Raw genomic sequence first — 18,333 nt, forward strand, 5'->3', positions numbered from 1 at the left:
ACACGGTTTCACTCAGCTGTGCCTCGCATCAGAGTACCAGAGTGACTCTGATGCACGGAATGAAGGATATGCTGGAAAACGTTTTTCTGAGTATAAAGAGGTGAGGAAAACATGTCATGCAGGATATTTAAGCTTTGAAAGCATTAGAAATTTGGGACTATATTTATTACATGGAACTGTCAGCAAATACACTTTGCAAGGTTTTCACATTTCTATCTGCATTCCCTATGCCATGCAGTAGATGGCAGGAGCCAATAAAAATTTCAATGCAATTTTTGTAGAAGTAACTAAGTTGATCAGGCTTGTCTTTGTTAGATTCTCATGTTTAATTTAAAAGAATTTTAGAGCAGCCTTTTTACATTTATGGACATTATTAATACACATAATATTTCTCCTATTATAAGGTTTATTTCTTTATAATATAACTTGTATTATTAAATGATTAGTCTTTCAAAATTGTGTTGATATTTCAGGGGTTTTTTTATGAGCTCTGAGATTTACTAGACAACTTCCATAAGTTTCCTAACTTAAATTACACTTAAGGTTCTGTTTTTGTGACATGTGACATATTTAATTCCATGTTATTTGCTTTTGAATACATCAGCCATACTACAAACAACAGAAGAGGAACATGCTCTAGGCATTAAAAAACAAAAAATCAATGAAAAAAAACCCATATCAGAATTAGTCAAAACAAGCATATGTTCAAATATTCAGTTGCAAGGATGACCCCTCCTCTCTAAATTAGCCCTCCCAACTTTAATAAAAAACAAAATATTTTGCTTTGACTATCAATCAAGATTCCCTATGAAATATATAATAACTTTTTTTTAAGTGCTGAGCTAAATTGTAACTATGAGGGACATAACATTCTGTTGTCAGAATCGGTTGCTCACTACATCTTACAATCCAAAGGGACTTAGCAGAGAAACATAAGCAAGCCTTATGAGAATTTTTTCTTTGAATTCAGCATGGTCCAGCCCATCTCTGCTTCCTGAGAGGAGGCAAATATCTGTTTGATAGTGTGTGCTCTTTGTCCACCCAGCTGAACATCTCAGCTTGGGCTTGCAGAAGTTGGGGGTTTAAGACTGAATTTCCATGGGGGAAGAAAGACAGGCTGCAGCCATGCCTCCTCTCCTATAGGAATGTGCACTTACACATACACTTACACTCAGCACTTACAACCCCTGTGTGTAACTGCCTGTCCTGTGTTGCTGGAGGAAATTAAGCATATGGCTTTAAGATATCAGAGAACAGACAGTTAATTGTGCAAATGTGGAACCAAGCAAGTATTGTTACTTTAACTGAATATGGAAGTCCTGTAGCACCACTATTTCCAGATATCACTGTCTGGATTATCAATTATCTCAGGTATGACTCATAAACATCTGGCTATAAGGAAGAGCTACCACCACAACTTTTTTTCTGTGATTAAAAAAACATTCCCATCAAAGTGAATCACTTGGGGACAGGCTGTTACTGTAAATTTGTCTATGCAATTTTAACTGATAAATCTGGTTTAATGTGAACGGAGAATTCAAAACAATTTTGACCTCTATTAAACACACTTGCAACCCTTGTAGATAAGGAAACCCTCTCTATTAGCCCTCCTGTGGCAGCAAAGCCTCATCCCTAATGGGCTGCAGCTGTGAGCAGCAGGTGAGCAGCACTGACACCAATGAGCCATGGAGTGCCCAGGGGCACTGACCCATCACCAAAGGGAACAGAGGGCACACAGGTGCACTGCATCAACATCAGGGGTATAAAAGGCTGGGCTAAAGAGCAAGAAGGGCAGATGCCTGAAGCCTTCTGAAGTGGTATGGTGGTACTCTGTGTGGGCAGAACCTGAAGCTTTTGGATGTGATGTTCTGTTTGGGTGAATGCTTAAAGCTTTCTGAAATTGTGTGGTGATACTTTGTGTATTGTGGCTGTCTGGACTGCATCATGTGCTGTGACATATACTGTGACACTCTTGAGCTTCACTTGTCAGAGCCCTGGGCACAGTCTTTCTCTGCTGTGAGGACTTTGGCTGCCTGTGCCATGGTTGTAACCAGGAGGCTGCTGTGCAAGGAGCTCTGTGAGATCGGGCTGCCAGCAGCCTCCCTGGAGGCATCCTCTTAGGCTCAGCCTTTCTATAGTCCTGCCTGAGCTATGTTGCTGTTTTGTAGTCTGGCCATGTTCTTCCTGAGCCAGATCTCCTGATCTTAGTGTCTGGGTTGCCTTTGATCTGTTACATCCCTGAAGACTTGTCTGGCAAGCACTGGATTGTCCTCTGACCCAGTGTAGTGTCACCAGACCTGCTCAGGTAGGGTGGGACTTCACCCTTGTTGGTGAGGGCATTGCCCTGCTGTCAACCCTTGGCTCCCAGTTCATCTTCCTTGCAGAGCAGCTCTCCTCTGCTTCCTCACACCAGGTCACCGGAGCCACTTCTTAAGTAAGGATCCTTTTTAGTGAGCCAGTGAAGTGCGAATATGATCCCAAACCCTTGAAGAAAGTGTAGTTGGTTATATCTAATATCTGGCATATTTTCAACAGAACACCAGAGCAAACTGGTATTAGTAAAGCTAACAGTGCTCGTAGTAGGCTGAGTCTGCTAAATCCCCATGATAAACTGAAAAACCCTGGACTGCATTGTTTTCCAACCAGAATCTCAGTACTGTTTTGGTTATTTTGTTTTTCAGCTGCTGAAGGCAGAAGTAGAATTCATTAACACACTCTCTGGCATACAAAGGTACTTGTTCTCATTCATATCCTATAAAGAAGCAACATATTTCATCAAGGCACAGGGCAACAAAATATAACTATTTGAAGCCATGATTGCTCTTCTAACCTTACTGGCTATGGAAGGAGATCTTTTATTTAAATTCCTTATGATAAACATGTTACTTCTGCAGAGTATTATTTGCGGAATTATCTTTAGCAAGAGAACATTAGCAAATTTAGGAGAGGAAAGAGTGATTTGAGGAAGAGTTCATAACAACATGGTACAGTGGAGTAGAACTGAAGGCAGACCTCAAAGGGCTATGGGACACAATAATGGTATTTAGTCTGGGACATGTAATCAGTGACAGTCATGTTTGCTGTTCTATTAAATTTCTTCTAATTTTTGAATGACTTGTCAGCTCAGGAAGCTACTGCCCACTGCCTGGTACACTGAGTTGTGCAGGCAGGCACAGGTTAGGAGGGACTTCTCTCAGCTCTTCAGCTTTTCAAAACTCTTAGCTTCTCAAAGCCCTAATGCAAGTGATGTAAACTGTTTTTAATGAGTCCTGAAGACAGCCTAGTGGCTACACTGACTGAAATACCAGATTTTTAACAGAACTTACTTCCTTAGTACAGCTGTGATCTCTCTTTCTGTCCTAAACCTTCCCCACCCGTACTCAGGCATTCTCTCTTTCTCCCCACCTTAATCTACCTTCACAGCTCCATCACTTTCAGTTGCAAAACAATAGTTACTACGTTAACCTGATAGCTACAATTTTCTATTGAACAGCCTATTATGATAGTTTTATGTCCGATTGATAGCATTTCTAGCCTTACATCATGAGCTATACTGGAAAATCCTAAAAAAACTTGGGAGGATATTATTTTGGGGGTTTATGAGTCATTAAGTATGGCTCAGGTCCTGTGAACATTGAGAAAAAAGAAGAAAGCAGGGCCATGTGCAATGTGTTGGCATTACTGATTGTACATAGAACTTTGTAGAAGCAAAACTAAAACACACTACATTATTTTCAGACAAAAGTATTTGATTTAAAATAATTTCTTAAATCTCTTTCTACAAAACTGAAAGTCTTGGGGATAAATTTTACCTTATGCTTCCATCAGGTGACTGCTATTCACACAGAAAGAGAATGAATAGAAGACTGACTATCTCCACTTCAGACATTTTTGATTTCTAAACTATCATTAAAATGTCACAATCCCACTGCAGTCCTGTTCACTTCAGGATTTTCTCTCTTATCACAGCAGTCAGTTGGTTTGGGCTCTTTGCTTTTCTTGCCATTGTGCACAATTTAATACCACCATCAGAGGAGGATAATGATGGCACATCACAGAAAGTTTTTGTGTTTTCAGCTCCATATGCTGGGGTGTAAGTGAACCTGTTGATAATTTAAATTGTTCCTGTAACTTTTTGAAACATTTTCAAAATGTTGCCTGCTCTTCCTCTAATAATTACAGGCTGTGGCAAATCAGTTCACTTTCTCTGAGTGAGCCAGAAAAACCATATTGACAGACAAATGCATGAAAGAAAGGACTAATAAATTTGTTACATGTTCACAGTACTCAGAAAAGTCACTGCCCAAATTCTAAATTGAAGTTAATCATAAAAGTTGGTGTTAATAAGTCCTATACTAGCCCCTGACAGAGGCCAGAAGCTTAACAGATCTTGGAGAACAAACTTCTTTCACGCTCCTACAGGTGGTCTTTCCTGATCAGTATGAGTATGATTGATGTGGGGGTCTTCCCATCCCAAGGGCCAAAGAGAATAACCTGGGGGAGACCTGGGCAGGCATATTCTGTAAAACTCCATGCACCATTCTGAGATTCAAGTAAGACCATCCAGAGTAATTTTAGGGAGCTAGGAGATACTTGCTTAAAATTTCCTTATGCCATTATCTTGCCTTGGAGCTCAGAAGACATTGGACACCTCAACACCAAGGTGGCAGGGACCATTCAGAAGACTTCAGTACTTATTTCCAGATTTGTAGGTGCTGTTACCACATGGTGAGACAGAAATCTCCTGGATGCTTCTCTGCCCTTTGGAGGAAATGGGAAGTCCATCCTATATCATGCTATAGACCTCTTCTTTACAAGCAGAGAAGGTCTGGTGGCAGGTGTAGTGGTTGGAGGCTGTCTGGGGTACAGTGACTGTGAAATGAAATAGAGTTTTCGATATTTGGTGAAACAAGGAAGGGCATCAACAAAATTGCAACACTGGACTTCTGAGAACTCATCACCAGTTCTGCTATGATAATGATTTCATTTATGTTTTCTTTCCAATTCCAAGCTCTAACTGATCTCTTTAGATACCTAGTTAGATGCAAACCACCTCTAATGCTTTCAATGCAAAGCTCTGCATTGCATTGGATTATTCTTGGAATTCTGGTTAATAGAAGGACCCCTCTGTTCCTTTACAGCAGTCACTGTCCACATCTTAGACTGTGACTCCTCCATGATGAATGCCTGCCATATGAAGGTGGAGTGACCTCTAGCAAGTTGACATTTGTTTCCTGTGAGCTGATTACTGAAACCCTGATTACTCAAAAAGCCCTTTTATTCTTTCCATCCTCATCAGACACTCTTCTCAATCAAATGAGTTTATTTACTTCCACTGAGGACTAAAGCCCCAGCTTTACAAGGATCTGGTTCAACAAACTCTTTCACAGGCATTATTTATCCAAGGGATTTGATATAAATGCATGCACTACAATGGACACTATCCCCTTTCCTTTTCTTCTACCAAGTAGCAAATTAAAAAATGGTACAGGTTAACCTCTTCTTATACATTGTTTTCTTGTTAGTTCCTGCTCACACAGAAATATGGGGCCATTTAATATTTTCTGCATATATTTATGTACAAATTTACTTCCTTAGTTAAGCTGTTATTTTATTTTAAAAGGATGCCATAACTATAAAATATAATAATAGAATCTTAAAGTTACCATCTACTTCTGAAAGAATTAAAATTATTTTTTGCTCATCATTAGCAGTGGTTGGCTTATCACTCATTCTGGGGCATGCATACTGAAAACAGACCAGTAAGTTTCACTTCTGCTTATGACTTTTTGCATTAGAACAAGACCACTTTGAATAGGCTGCAAACACAGCAGAAAATTATATTCACATTAGATTCTCCATGGAATTACAGAGTAAAAGTTAGTTCCCAAAGCCTGTTCTGTATATTTTGGATTTTACAGAACCAAAGACTTGGCGTTCTACCAGAAAATTGAGGTTTAAATTATCATCCAAATAGTGCAGCCTGTAGCTATTTTTTTTTCTTTTACACAAGGAAAGAAAATAAAGGTAAAGTGAAATATATTATAAAATTCTCTTTGATTTCTTGTATGTGTCTGAATCATGAGATTGAGTGTCTACATAAGAAGTTTCTGTTTCTTTAGATGCTAGTGAGTACAAGCTTGTACCTCATTCAGAATAATCTCTGCCTTAATCCATGTTGGTATTAATTATACTTTTAATCTGGTTTGCAGATGTTAAACTTTGGACAGCATCTTGTCTGTATGGTAGGGGTTTATCCAGACAAGTAAACTGTGTGGCAATAACACCTGTGTGTTTTGGGCTGTTACAAATGGCTCATTAAATGGTGCAATACATTTCTGATCTTAAGAAAAGGATGGGACAAAGACTGCTGTTACAAATAGAGATTTGATCTAAGGCTGACTGTAGCAGGGGCTGCCTGGAGCAGCATCTCTTCTCTTAGGTCTGCTGGCTGATCTTTGCTTGCTGTGAAGGAAAAATAACAGAGCACTGCAGATAAGAGAAATCTTTTCCTCTGATTTGTTAATTTTGTGTATCTGCTCACTTTCTACCCAGCCTGTCCTGCAGCTGGCCTTGATGTCTTTGTTACTGAGTTGCCTCCCACCACAAGGAGAGGACCACAGAAACTGTTTTGAATCATCACTTCCATTCAAGGATAGTCACTCCAGTGCCCATGGAATCTAGGGAGCCAAAGTGGCTTAAAAAACATCTGTGTAGTTGGTCAGCAACTAAACCCCCTGGTGCTCAAAAACTTCTGCTTGTGAAAATAAAAATCCCCTCACAATAGTAATATTAAAACAGATTTGTCCATACAGGGCTTTCTGTGATCTTAGCAAAAGCAACAGTCTCACATGGCATTTAAACCGGTGGTGGAAGTGCTGAACAACTCTTCCTTCACATTTTTTTTTCCCTGCTAAGAATATGTATTTGCCCTCCCATAGGCTACTGGAAGGGTGAAATGACTTACTTGGCCCATCTTATGAACTATATTTTCAGAAATACATTTAAAAATTAATCATTCATTTCCTTGTATAGAATGGAGTAATTTCATACTGTATTAGGAGCTTTGTTGCTGCTGAGAATCAAATGTAAGATTTACTTAACACAGGCAAGCAGCAAATGCAAAGGATCTGCTCCTGGCACGTTAATTTTCTGCACAGGCAAAAATACAGAACTGAGTGTCCTCAAAAACAGACACTTGCATATTCCCTGAGATCTCCTTTGCTGTGGCAGAAAATACTTCAAATTTAAAAATGAATTAGTTAGAACTGGTTCCACTAAGGGTGTTTGAAGTGTACCTGTCAAACCTGCAAGAGTTCCAGATTTGCTCACATTGTAGAAACTTTTCTGTTTACTACCAGCTAAAGTTGTACATCTGATCCTGAAGCTACAGGGACAAGAATTTTCTGTAGAATATAAATAAGGGAGGAGATATGGATTTCTTGTGCAGGGTGATAAACAGATCAATACTACATGAAAGAGATATCGATGGATATGAAACTTATGTAGTGAAGCATGCTTCTTTTATAATTTCAAAATTAACAGAATTTTACATTGGAACTTACATAGGTGTTTTTGGTTTTTTTTAGCATAAGCCAGAATTGTACAAGGATGGTTGGAAGAAAGCAGAGATTCAGAGTACAATGTCAGCACTTCAGGGAAAAATTTATTAGATGAGCATTTTACTAATAGAAGAGTGAGTGATTATCCCAGTAGCACAGAGAAAGAAGTATCTGCTGACATATAAACTAGCCATCTAGGAAAAGAAAAATGTAACCAAATGAGAAGCAGTATTTTGTTCCACTTGGAAGGAACATTTAGATAAGATACAGGGCAATTCAGTATGATACACATAATTGCTTCTGAAGAGAATAAACAAAGAACTTATCTATAATAATGAATACCTGCACAAATCAAAGCAATTTTTTTTTTTTGAGGGGGGGGGTAGTGGGAGGAGAAGCTTTATTTTGAGTATGACAAAGAAAAGTATCCATGGTTAATCAAATTGTATTCAAAAGTCATGAAGCTTTGACAGCTGGATGCTGCCTTCTGAGATAAAATCAAAGTTTGCAATGCAGGAAAACTGGAAAGTTCTGAGGACTGAAAATGTGTATCAACTCTCAGGCAGACTTTTAGACATGCAGTAAAATCTGCCAGTTCCAGTACAGGCTTTCCTTATTGAGGTAACCTAATAATAATGAGAAAACTGAGAGAAATGCCACTGAAAGAAAACTAGACATGACAATATAAAGTTCACATTTACTACTGTGTAGCTCTGCAAGATGAAGGAGGATTTTACTTTGCAAGAGGCCTCCAAATACTAAATGTGAACTTAAAAATTAAACAAAGAAGACACAAAAAATCTTATCTGGCAGATACACCAAACCTTTAGTAAAACACAGAATTAGAATGAGTTTTTCCAAGAGTTACAGAATAAGTAGAGTAAGTCTAATTTCCCATGGATCTGTATGGTTTATACCTCTAAGTGCTATCTGTCTCTTCTCTTGGGGATCTAGATATCCCCAAGATCTGTTCAAGTCTGTTCAAAGACTGGCTGACTTTGAGCCATTTGCTGACGAACAGCAAGTGTATAATGGTTCAGTTCTCCTGACTCTTCCTTGGGTTTTCCTGCCTAACTCAAAACACATAGAAAGGTAATTATGCATAATAACTCCACCATATTTTAAAATTTAGATGGTACCAAACCTTAGTCCCACCTTTTGCAATAATTGGTGGGAGATGGGTTAAAAGGCAAAGAAACAGCTTAGGAAAGGAGTTGAAAAAAATATTGGATCATCATAAATATTGTAACGTCAGCTATTGTTCCTGTTGTTAATTGAGAATGTCAAGGATTATTAGGTACCCAGGGAATAAGAATTGATTCCTCAGATTCCTGACTGTAGGAAAAACCCAACAACCCACTTTGCAAATTTCTGAGATTCTTGGAACAGAGTGTAGGAACAGCAGTGAAAATGCTTACTATATAACTGTGTAATGATATGAAAAGCTGGAAGTGCCAATGGCTTGTGTTTGTATTTTTGCATGCTTGCCAAAGATCATTTTTCACTTCAAGGACATTAATGAAAAATGTTGACTATGAATCTTAAGTCCCTACAGGTATTGCTCAGAGGAGCAGGCAGAGTAGGAAAGAAGAAGTTTAACAGAATCAGTTAATGTCTTGGCTGTTACTCCTACAGAAATTTAAGGAATTTTGTAGTGGGATGCATGCATCATCTTATCACCCTTTCATAACAATGCCAGACTGACCAAGAACTTGTTCCAGTAAATAGATTTTATGTTGCTTAACTTTCAGTTATGTTGTGGGCTGTTTCAACTTAAATGAATTTTCAGGATGTCAAATATCATGATAATAAATTACAGTTTTTCTGCCCACAGATGAGTACTTGTGAATCTTTTACAGCTGATTCAGTTTCTTGCTTTATTTAACTGAGAAGTCTTTTCTATTGCCCCTGAGTTCCCCTATAGGGAGAAAAAATTTTAAAAAATGAGGATTTACCAGGTGTGTCACCAGTGAACATAAAGAAGTTCTCAACTGGTTAACATTGTACAGTGGAGAAACACTGATATTAAAATCTTCAGCCAGTAGTAATTTGCATTAATGAAGAACTCTGATACCTGAGTTGATAAAGGACTGGTCCCAGGCAGATTTTGTGGTGCTGATGTATGTATCTTTGGATGTCTTGCCATGTATCACAGAGCTAAGCTTTGTATTTCAGGAGCTGGATTTTGATGTTGCAATTGCACAGGTGTTAATAAATCATTGCCTGCCTTCTTCAGAGAGACATAGAAATGACAGGCACCATGGGATGAGGAAAAGCCTACTCTATGCTCTATGTTACATGTAGTGAATGCAAATTGCTTTGGAAACTGCTTGAGTGATGCAGGTACTTTTCATTCCCATGTTTTACAAAGAGTGGTTAATCTGTAAATGAAATATCATGAGATGTTAAAATTCAGCATCATAGAATCACTGAGCTTGGAAAAGACCTTCAAGAACATCAAGTCCAATCATTGAATGAACACCACCATGCCCACTAATCCATATCTCAAGGTGCCACATTAACTCATTTTATGAACACTTCTAGGAATGGTGACTCCATTACTTTCCTGGGGAGCCTGTTCCAATGCTTATCCACTTTTTCAGTGAAGAATCTTTTCCCTAACACCCAACCTGAACTTCCCTTGGCACAACTTGAGGCCATTTTCCTCTTGTCCTGTTGCTGGTTGCCTGAGACAAGACACCACTCCCAACCTGGCTGAAACCTCCTTTCAGGCTGGAGAGAGCAGTGAGGTCCCTCCTGAGCCTCCTTTTCTCCAGACTAAAGAACCTGAGCTCCCTCAGCCAGCCCTTGGAAGGGCTTATGTTCCAGACCATTCACCACCTCCATTGCCCTTCTCTGGACCCACTCTAGCATCTCAATGTCTTCAGTGAGGCCCCCAAAACTGAACATAGGATTCAATATGTGGCCTCGCCAGTGCCAAGCACAGGGGGACAATCACTGGCCTGACCTTGCTGGCCACTATTCCTCATGGTCTTCTTGGCCACTTGTTCACTGCTGTTCAGCTGCTGTTGACCAGTACCCCCAGGTCCTTTTCTTCTGGGCAGATTTCCAGCCACCCTTCCCCCAGCCTGTAGCACTGCACGGGGTGGTTGTGACCCAGATGCAGGACATTAAATTTGTTGAACCTCCTGCAATTGGCCTTGGACCATGATCCAGCTTCTCCAAATCACTCTTCAGAGCCTTGCTGTCCTCCAGCAGATCAACATTCCCAGCCAATTTGTAGTTGGCCAAATAAAATCACCAATTAGAGCAGGGGGCATATGTACCCTATAAAACAAAGTTAAAAAGTCATTTGGAGCTTCCTGAGTCTGCAAAGGTCACCTATCTGATGTGACACAGCTAGGCCTGGCTGTGAGAGAGAATCCCCTGCAAATGAAGGCCATTGTGTTGCCCAGGGCCTTAAAATGGGATTCCCCATGCTTGGAAAATACATAGTTTAAAAAAAAACTCCAATAATAAATGTCAAATACTGGTAAAGAGTTGCTATTGTGTATATTTTCACTGGAACAGTGTAATCCAGAGCATGGTGGTGAGAGATGAGGGTGACAGGGTGCTACTCACTGATGAGCATGCAGCTAATATAGTATAAGCCCTTGCCATGTACTCATATGAGACCAAGCCATGCCAATCTGTTTATGGCACTTCCTCACAGAGTTTCTTTTATATTCCTCCCAGCTCTCCAAATTCATTGAGCTTATGCTGTGCTGATCCCACATTCTTGTCTCTCTTGGCACAGTGATTCACAATGTGCTGACAACTCAAATATTTTTTACCTCTCCCCTTCCCGTTGTCTGCTTAATGTCCATGGTGTACCTGGTGTGCCCTGTTCCACTTGCTTGCCACCGCTGTGATGGGGCTTCACCCTCCTCAAGCTCATCTGTAGGGCTTGCTGGGGTGGGAGTGAGGGAGGAGAGTGAAGATGATCCCTTTTGGTGGTGTGGCACTGTGAGGGAAGGAAGAGGCATGGATGAAGAAGCAATGAGACAGAAGAGCCAACTCCTTTTTACCAGAGGAGAGAGAGGGAAGCACTCCTCCAAGCAACATGGCAGTTTCTGCTCCCCTTCTGTCACTACTTTATCAGGAAATACTCTTCTGCCATGTGAGCAGCAGGGACGCTGGGCAGGGCTAGAGCAAGGTGAGATTGCTGCAGAAGATGGTAAGAGCTGTCTTGTTCATGGAGACATCTGGTGAAGCTGGTGTGTGCACACTGTGCCCCTTCTCTCAGGAGGCTGGGGTGGCAGGAGGGGAGAAGTCACCTCCTGGACCCTCCGTGCAGCTCCCTACCTCATGTAGCCTCCTGATCCCTTCCCTTCCCTTCCCAGCAGATCTGAAACCCTTTCCTCTGCAAAGATCACAGAGAAAGAAAGAGACTGACATAATTAAAGCAGACAAAATTTCATTGCTGTTTCTCCCCTCTCTTCCTGGAGCAGCTGTCCATGAGGAAAGCCTGAAACCAGACATGCCTGGCCATGCTACTCCCTTTGATGAGTGGCTTGCAGGTTAGTTCTGGGAACCAGGATTTTCACTTCAGAAATTTTGAGGACATTACTTTTCATTGCTAGCCCTGAGACAATGTGACCAAAATAGGGTCCTTGGTCCTACAGCTCTTGTAGTAGGCAAGCTTTGTCTGGCTGAAAAAAGTCTGCCTGTCCTGGCTGCTGCTGAGTGCACTGGGTCAGTGTTAAATAAGCTCTGTTAAGTTAGTGTGGCAGGCACTTGTCCCCAGCTATGAAGAAAATAGAAGTGTGCTATAATAAGTTGTGCAAAGAAAGAAGTTCTTTGAATGGCCAAGAATGGGTAGAGATTTTAGACTTGATTGAGTTATTGCAAATCTGTGAATAAAATGAAATGAGGCCCAGTGAGAGAGTAGTTCCAACTAATGAGTTTAGGAGAGGTAGTTACTTCTTACTGAATGAGTTTTTGTAAAAAAATAATTGTCATTTGTTTTCTGCTGCTTTCCTACTGAGAGGGAAATGTGGCAGTGTTGTGGTACAAAGCAAAAAATGTTTCCTGACCGAGTTGAAGGTTTGATTGCCGGCTCTGTGCAGGTGATTGGTGCAGACAAGCAAAAACAGCTTAGCACTGTGTGGCAAAAACCAGGTGATTGATGATTTACAACACAGATCCAGCCTGTCAGCACAATTTACTTTGCTTGCAACTTCATTCCTAATATTTCTTTCCTGAGGACTCCTTTCCCTGCCTTATGGAGATGTGCACCCCCTTGGCACAAACACCTAAGGAATGGATGTGAGTGCTGGCCATGTGAATGGGTTATGTCTGGATTGTGCTCAGTGTGCTGTAGACATCCATGCTGTGGGAAGATTGGCTTTTAGCCAAAGATGGAGGAGCTTTATATTGATGCCCGTTGGTAGAGGCTAGTAATTTCACTATCTGTTCCAGCAAACAGGCATAAATCACTTAAGGCATCTTTGTCTGTGTGTGTAGTATAAGTCTACATTTGTTTTTGGATTTCAGCTTTCCTCTCAGTCGAGCTGCAGGCACATATTTAGTTATTTGTGGGGGAGAAGGGGAAATTAAAGTTGATTGGACAAGCTGGTAGCTAAAACTGTCCCTTCTGTACTATTGGCTGTAAAAACTAGTGTGTCTCCACTATTGCACTGTTTGGGCACAAAATGTCCCTCCAAAGATGACAAACAAGTAGATTATGACCTCATTTGAGCCTACACTGATGAACATTCATGTCTTACACATATGACAATTTAGTCCAATTTTTAGAATTATCTCGAAAAATGCAGTCTGTGAGGCACTGTGGAGAGCGAATTGCTTTCTTGCCTCTGAAACTACTTATGTCAAATGACAGGTGAGGTTCTCTGAGGGGGGCAAATTTAGCCTCCTGTACCTCCTGCTGTGACTAGAAGCCTGCAATCTCAATTATTTTATTCCTGTATTGTTGATTGCAATGAGCTTGCTCTGTGTGGGCACAGGAAGACTTTATCTTCTGTGCTGGTTTAGGCTGGGATAGAGTTAATTTTCTTCCTAGTAGCTGGTATGGGGCTGTATTTGGATTTGTGCTGCACACAGTGCTGATAACAGGCATGGCTTCCTTACTGCTGAGCATTTCTCCCACAGAGCCAAGGCCTTTTCTGCTCCTCACCTCACCAGTGAGGAGGGCAGGGGTGTGCAAGTTAGATGAGAGGGGACACAACTGGGACAGCTGTGCCCAGCTGACCAAAGGGATATCCCACACCATATGGCAGCATGATCAGCACATAAAAATGGGTGAAGAGGAAGAAAGACAGGGACGTTTGGAGTAATGGAACTTTGTCTCCTGAATAACTGTTATGTGTGATGGAGCCCTGCTTTGCTGGGGATGGCTGAACCCCTGACTGGGGATGGGAAGCAGTGAATGAACTCCTTGTTTGACTTTGCATAGCTCTTGCTTTACCTATTGAACTGTCTTTATCTCAACCTACCAGTTTTCTCACTTCTACTGTGATTCTCTCTCCCATCCCACTGAGGTGGGTGTGTGTGAACAAGTGGCTGTGTGGAGAATGGTTACTGGCTGGGGTTAGACCACACACTTCCATAGATGTAGATAAGCTCTGTTTTGGGGCTGCTGTCCCCCACACTAAGCTCACTGCAGGTCTGTATGAACAGGAATTGCTGTAATACTATATTCTCTCACCTTGGACACATTCTGCCTGCCAAAGTAGGTCAAGTGTTTTGGAGAAGACTTGTGAAGCCAGGCTTACACTGATTGTGGAGACTTTTTACACAAAAAGCATTTTTGTGGTTTCCTTTTCAACCCATCATTATGGTCCCACCCAAGATAAACTGCAGCTGTCAGCAGAGCCCAAAGATGTAGGAGTAACACTTTCCATCCATTCCAAGTTTCAGGACAGAAAAGTTTAGAGAAGGATGATACTTAACATGATATTTGAGAGACACAGATTAATTTACTACCCTTGTTCTCAATTAGGACAAAAGTATATATGTGGGATTTTGAACCTACTCCATGTCTCAAAGGCCGCATGTCTCAAAGGCAGCATGTACAGTGAAAAGATTGCCCATGGCACCCTTCTGATGCAGGGATTTAATGCACTGAAGATACATGGCATAATTTTGCAATATATTTACTGTCCATTAGTAACTGTCCACTGACTCCTAAGTCAAGCTACAGGAGTGCGATCATTTCTTTCCCTGACATTTTCTTATGTCCATGTGTCAGCAGCATGTTTTTACCTATTTTGATAAAAATGGTGTCATTATTTGCAGAACTTTGTGAAATATGTTTCTGAAGGGTGGAAAACTAGCTGTTATACACGCTTCTGACACCTGACTATTGTATGATTAAAACCTAAGTATCCAGACATTACTGCAAGGAAGTAGTAATTTGAGCAAACCAGAGATCACGTGGACTGACACATATTCTTGGGAAATCTCTGCTGATGGAAATTTCCATAGTTTGGGCATTTAAACTTCCCATCACATACTGGATCAGTCCTTTGCCCTGACTTTTACAAGCTAAATGTCTTAGGAGCTTCTTAGAAGAAGCAGTCCATATTAGAAGGTAGAGCAGTCTAGAATTGCTAACCAAGTAATTATAAAAAAAACCTCAATGAATTTTATAGAAAATCTGCATTAAATTCATATTTCCCGTCCTTGCTTTCAAGGCTGTAAACAACTCTGCCCACACAACTTTCTGCCCACAAATTCACATGCGGTTTTTGGCAATATTGTCTCTCAACTGCTCCTTTTGTGTCTCTCCCACACAGAACTTTTTGCTGGGATTCCTCTCCACCTCCAGGCTTCCAACATCTGTGATAAATATCTGTGTATATATTACACATTATTGTATTTTATATATTTATATATTATCATATGCATCTGTAAAATATGATCTCCCTTTCAATTGTTCCTTAAATTGACATCTTGCCCCAAAGGGGAAGGCTTCACTACTCCCTTCCCTTTCTTTGTAATATATGGATTTATCCCTGAATGATAATTTCACGTGTGTTTTGTAACTCTGGAGAAAGGATTGCATTGATTTTTTTCTAAACTGTCATGTATGCTTAGAGTGACATGTACAGGATAAGGCATTATAACAGATGCAAGTAAGCTGCCCACAGCCCCTGAACTTGGAAGAACAACTAGCAGTAGCCTGGAGCTAAAAACCAAACTGCTTAGGCTACCTATCAGAGAAAGTCCTTAACAGATGTATGTATGTATATAGCATTTTAGTCATATAAAGAATATGATGGCAAATGCTCCAGGAAGAATTTACAGAATAAGAAACCTGAGTTCAAGAATCTGTGGAGTGCTTTGCCAGGGACGTGCTGGTGATGCCAATCCTGATGGGGCTGGCAGGGAGACTGTCAAGGTGTTATCTGTTTATTTCCTCATGTACACATCTTGTATGAAACTGAAAGGGCTGCTGTCTGCTCATAAGGGTTTTTTTTCTATTGTATGGAAGCAAAGCGATCTGCAGTTTCCCCCTGCAAGACCATTTGGTTGACAATTCTACCTGAATGCATTCACCAGATGCTAAAATAATGAATCAGCTGACTGAAGATTACCAGTAAAAGTACCCCCTCTCAGTAATCTTTTCCACTTCTAGTTTGGTAACACTTAAAATATAATTATCCTTACTCTTTGACCTCTACAGTCATTTGTCTTTATGATTTAAAAAAGCCATTGCTTTTTAATTTAATTTGTGTGAGCCTTTCAAAGGTAGTGAACAAATGACAGTAAAGCCAGAAGTTAGAAAAGGAGACTGAGAAACCAGTGAAATAGCTGAAATGTTCTCATCTTGCCACAAGAAGTTCACTGGAGGCTAGGATGATAGTTTCCCTTTAATGGCATTGAGAAATGCTAGAAATGCTTTGTGTTAGAGAGGATATTGTGGGTTTGGTTTTTGCAGAACTATAATCGGTTTTATTTTTCTTGTGAAATGAAAACCATGTGAAAATTTGAAGCTAGGTTATTTTGCATTAGTGCCCTCAAACATTTTTGTAGACTATTTTAAAATCACAGTTTGGTTTTGGTCCCTTTAATTTACAATTTTTTCCCCTGCCATCATGCTTTGCTATGGTATCATGAGGAGAGCTGTTCATATGCAGTCATTGTTTTGATGTCAATTTTCAATGAAAAATAATTTAGAGTTGTAAAGCTAAGCAAAATTAAAAAGTGTAAGATTAAATCAACATATAATTTTTCAGAATATGAGTCTCCTAGTGCTGTACCTATTTATTCTTAAGATCTCTTCCTTTTAAATTATGTGTGAAATATGCTCTGACTCTGTGGGGAAAAATGTGTATCCCTGTAGAGCTGCAGTGAGTCACTGTCAAGAAAAATGCACAGGTCTCCTAAAAACATGACACCTATTTTGTTATAGGGCAGAGAAATCAGAAGGACCTGAGGATGTTAATGTGAGAAAGTACACCATGGAAGGTGTGTCATTCTCTTTGGGAAACTAGAGGAAATTCTGGTGAAGGTGACACGATCCTCTGCAGTGATCTTGAGCAGCAGTGCATGCTGCATTTCTGGCACAGGTGGTTCCTGGAGCAGTGCAGGGTGCTGCAGCCTGGCCCAATCCACACAGAGGTGCACATTGCAGCAGCTCTGTTTTCTCCAAGACAAAGGCTTGGTTGTGTATCTGTTGGTTCTCTGCCTCCTGCAGTCAAGTGGGATGTTTCATGTTCCGCTGTGGCTTAAGAAGAGTTTCACTTAAGGAGCTGTCATGCGTACCAGAGGCAGTGAGACAGGAAATGTAAAAGACAGGTGTCTGACAGCAGTCAAGCTGCTAAACTGGCATGTTGGGAAGGTTGGTTCCCTTACATGTGCCAAAAAGATTATTAGATAATCCTTCAAAGTACTATACATTATTATTAAATTATCTGAAAGGGTTTAAATTTCCTGCAGAGCCAGGCAAAAGAAAAAAGGAAACCCACAATCCACTTCATCATAACCATCAAGGCTATCATTTTCTGCAAGGGTAGTCAGAAGAGATTGAAATTTGACTTTTTCCTGGAGGTTTCTGCTGAATCTTATTGTATAAATTTATCACCAACTGGCAGGTGGAAACAGTCTGGCAGATCTCAGTTTCAGTCCTCTCACCAAGAGTTTGTAAAGCTGATACTATAGAAGCTGGTACTAATGTACTTCTTTCACTGTGGTGCTAAACACAAAACAGTCTGCCAAAGGATGCATGGCTTGTCAAACTCCTCTGAAAATAACAAAGGCAAAATATACAGGTTCCCCTAAGAGCAGTCATTTTCTTTGTGTCTTGTAATCAAGGACTGAAGAAAAATGAGGGGACTACCACAACAGCCGTTAAGGAAAACTGTGAATTATTAGAGATCTTCTTGCCCAAGACATGCCGAAACATTTAATACCTTTAAACTGGAAACTCCAGAGTTATTTCTAAACTGATGGAGTAATTGTTGAGGGTGTTTACACACCAGAGTGGTATGTATCTACAGCTCTGGATACACTGGAACTATTTCCAGAGTGGGAGAGACATATAGGAGACTCAATTAAGAAGAATAATACTTTGGCTGGCTGTCTTTCCTGATTAGCTGTGCTGTGTTGTAAGCAGCCTTCGAAGGCAGGCATGGCTTCTTACATCTAGGACTTAAAAAGCTTTAGTGGCCTGGAGGGATCAATTGTAAATGTACAATAGAGAACAATCTCACAGTAGCAGGAGGGTGGAATGCATCCGCTAATGACTGTTTTCTCCCTTTCTGAAATTGCAAACTGCCCACAAATTTCGGATGGGACTGTTAAACGA

The 18,333-nt window shown here is 40.5% G+C and overlaps 1 long non-coding RNA gene across 2 annotated transcripts; it reads left to right on the plus strand.

Annotated features, from left to right (window-relative positions):
• The first annotated feature begins 1,825 nt into the window (after positions 1-1,825).
• LOC135448609 (uncharacterized) lies at positions 1,826-5,450 on the plus strand. 2 transcript variants are annotated; one of them, XR_010440520.1, is made up of 3 exons: positions 1,826-1,876; positions 2,682-2,731; positions 5,142-5,450. It is a non-coding gene; the product is annotated as an uncharacterized LOC135448609 (long non-coding RNA). The 2 variants fall into 2 exon arrangements; XR_010440519.1 differs by lacking the exon at positions 1,826-1,876 and adding an exon at positions 1,885-2,434.
• Positions 5,451-18,333: the final 12,883 nt, after the last annotated feature.

This window comes from Zonotrichia leucophrys, chromosome 5 (genome assembly GCF_028769735.1).
Source record: "Zonotrichia leucophrys gambelii isolate GWCS_2022_RI chromosome 5, RI_Zleu_2.0, whole genome shotgun sequence".
In the NCBI taxonomy this organism is placed as follows: Eukaryota; Metazoa; Chordata; class Aves; order Passeriformes; family Passerellidae; genus Zonotrichia; species Zonotrichia leucophrys.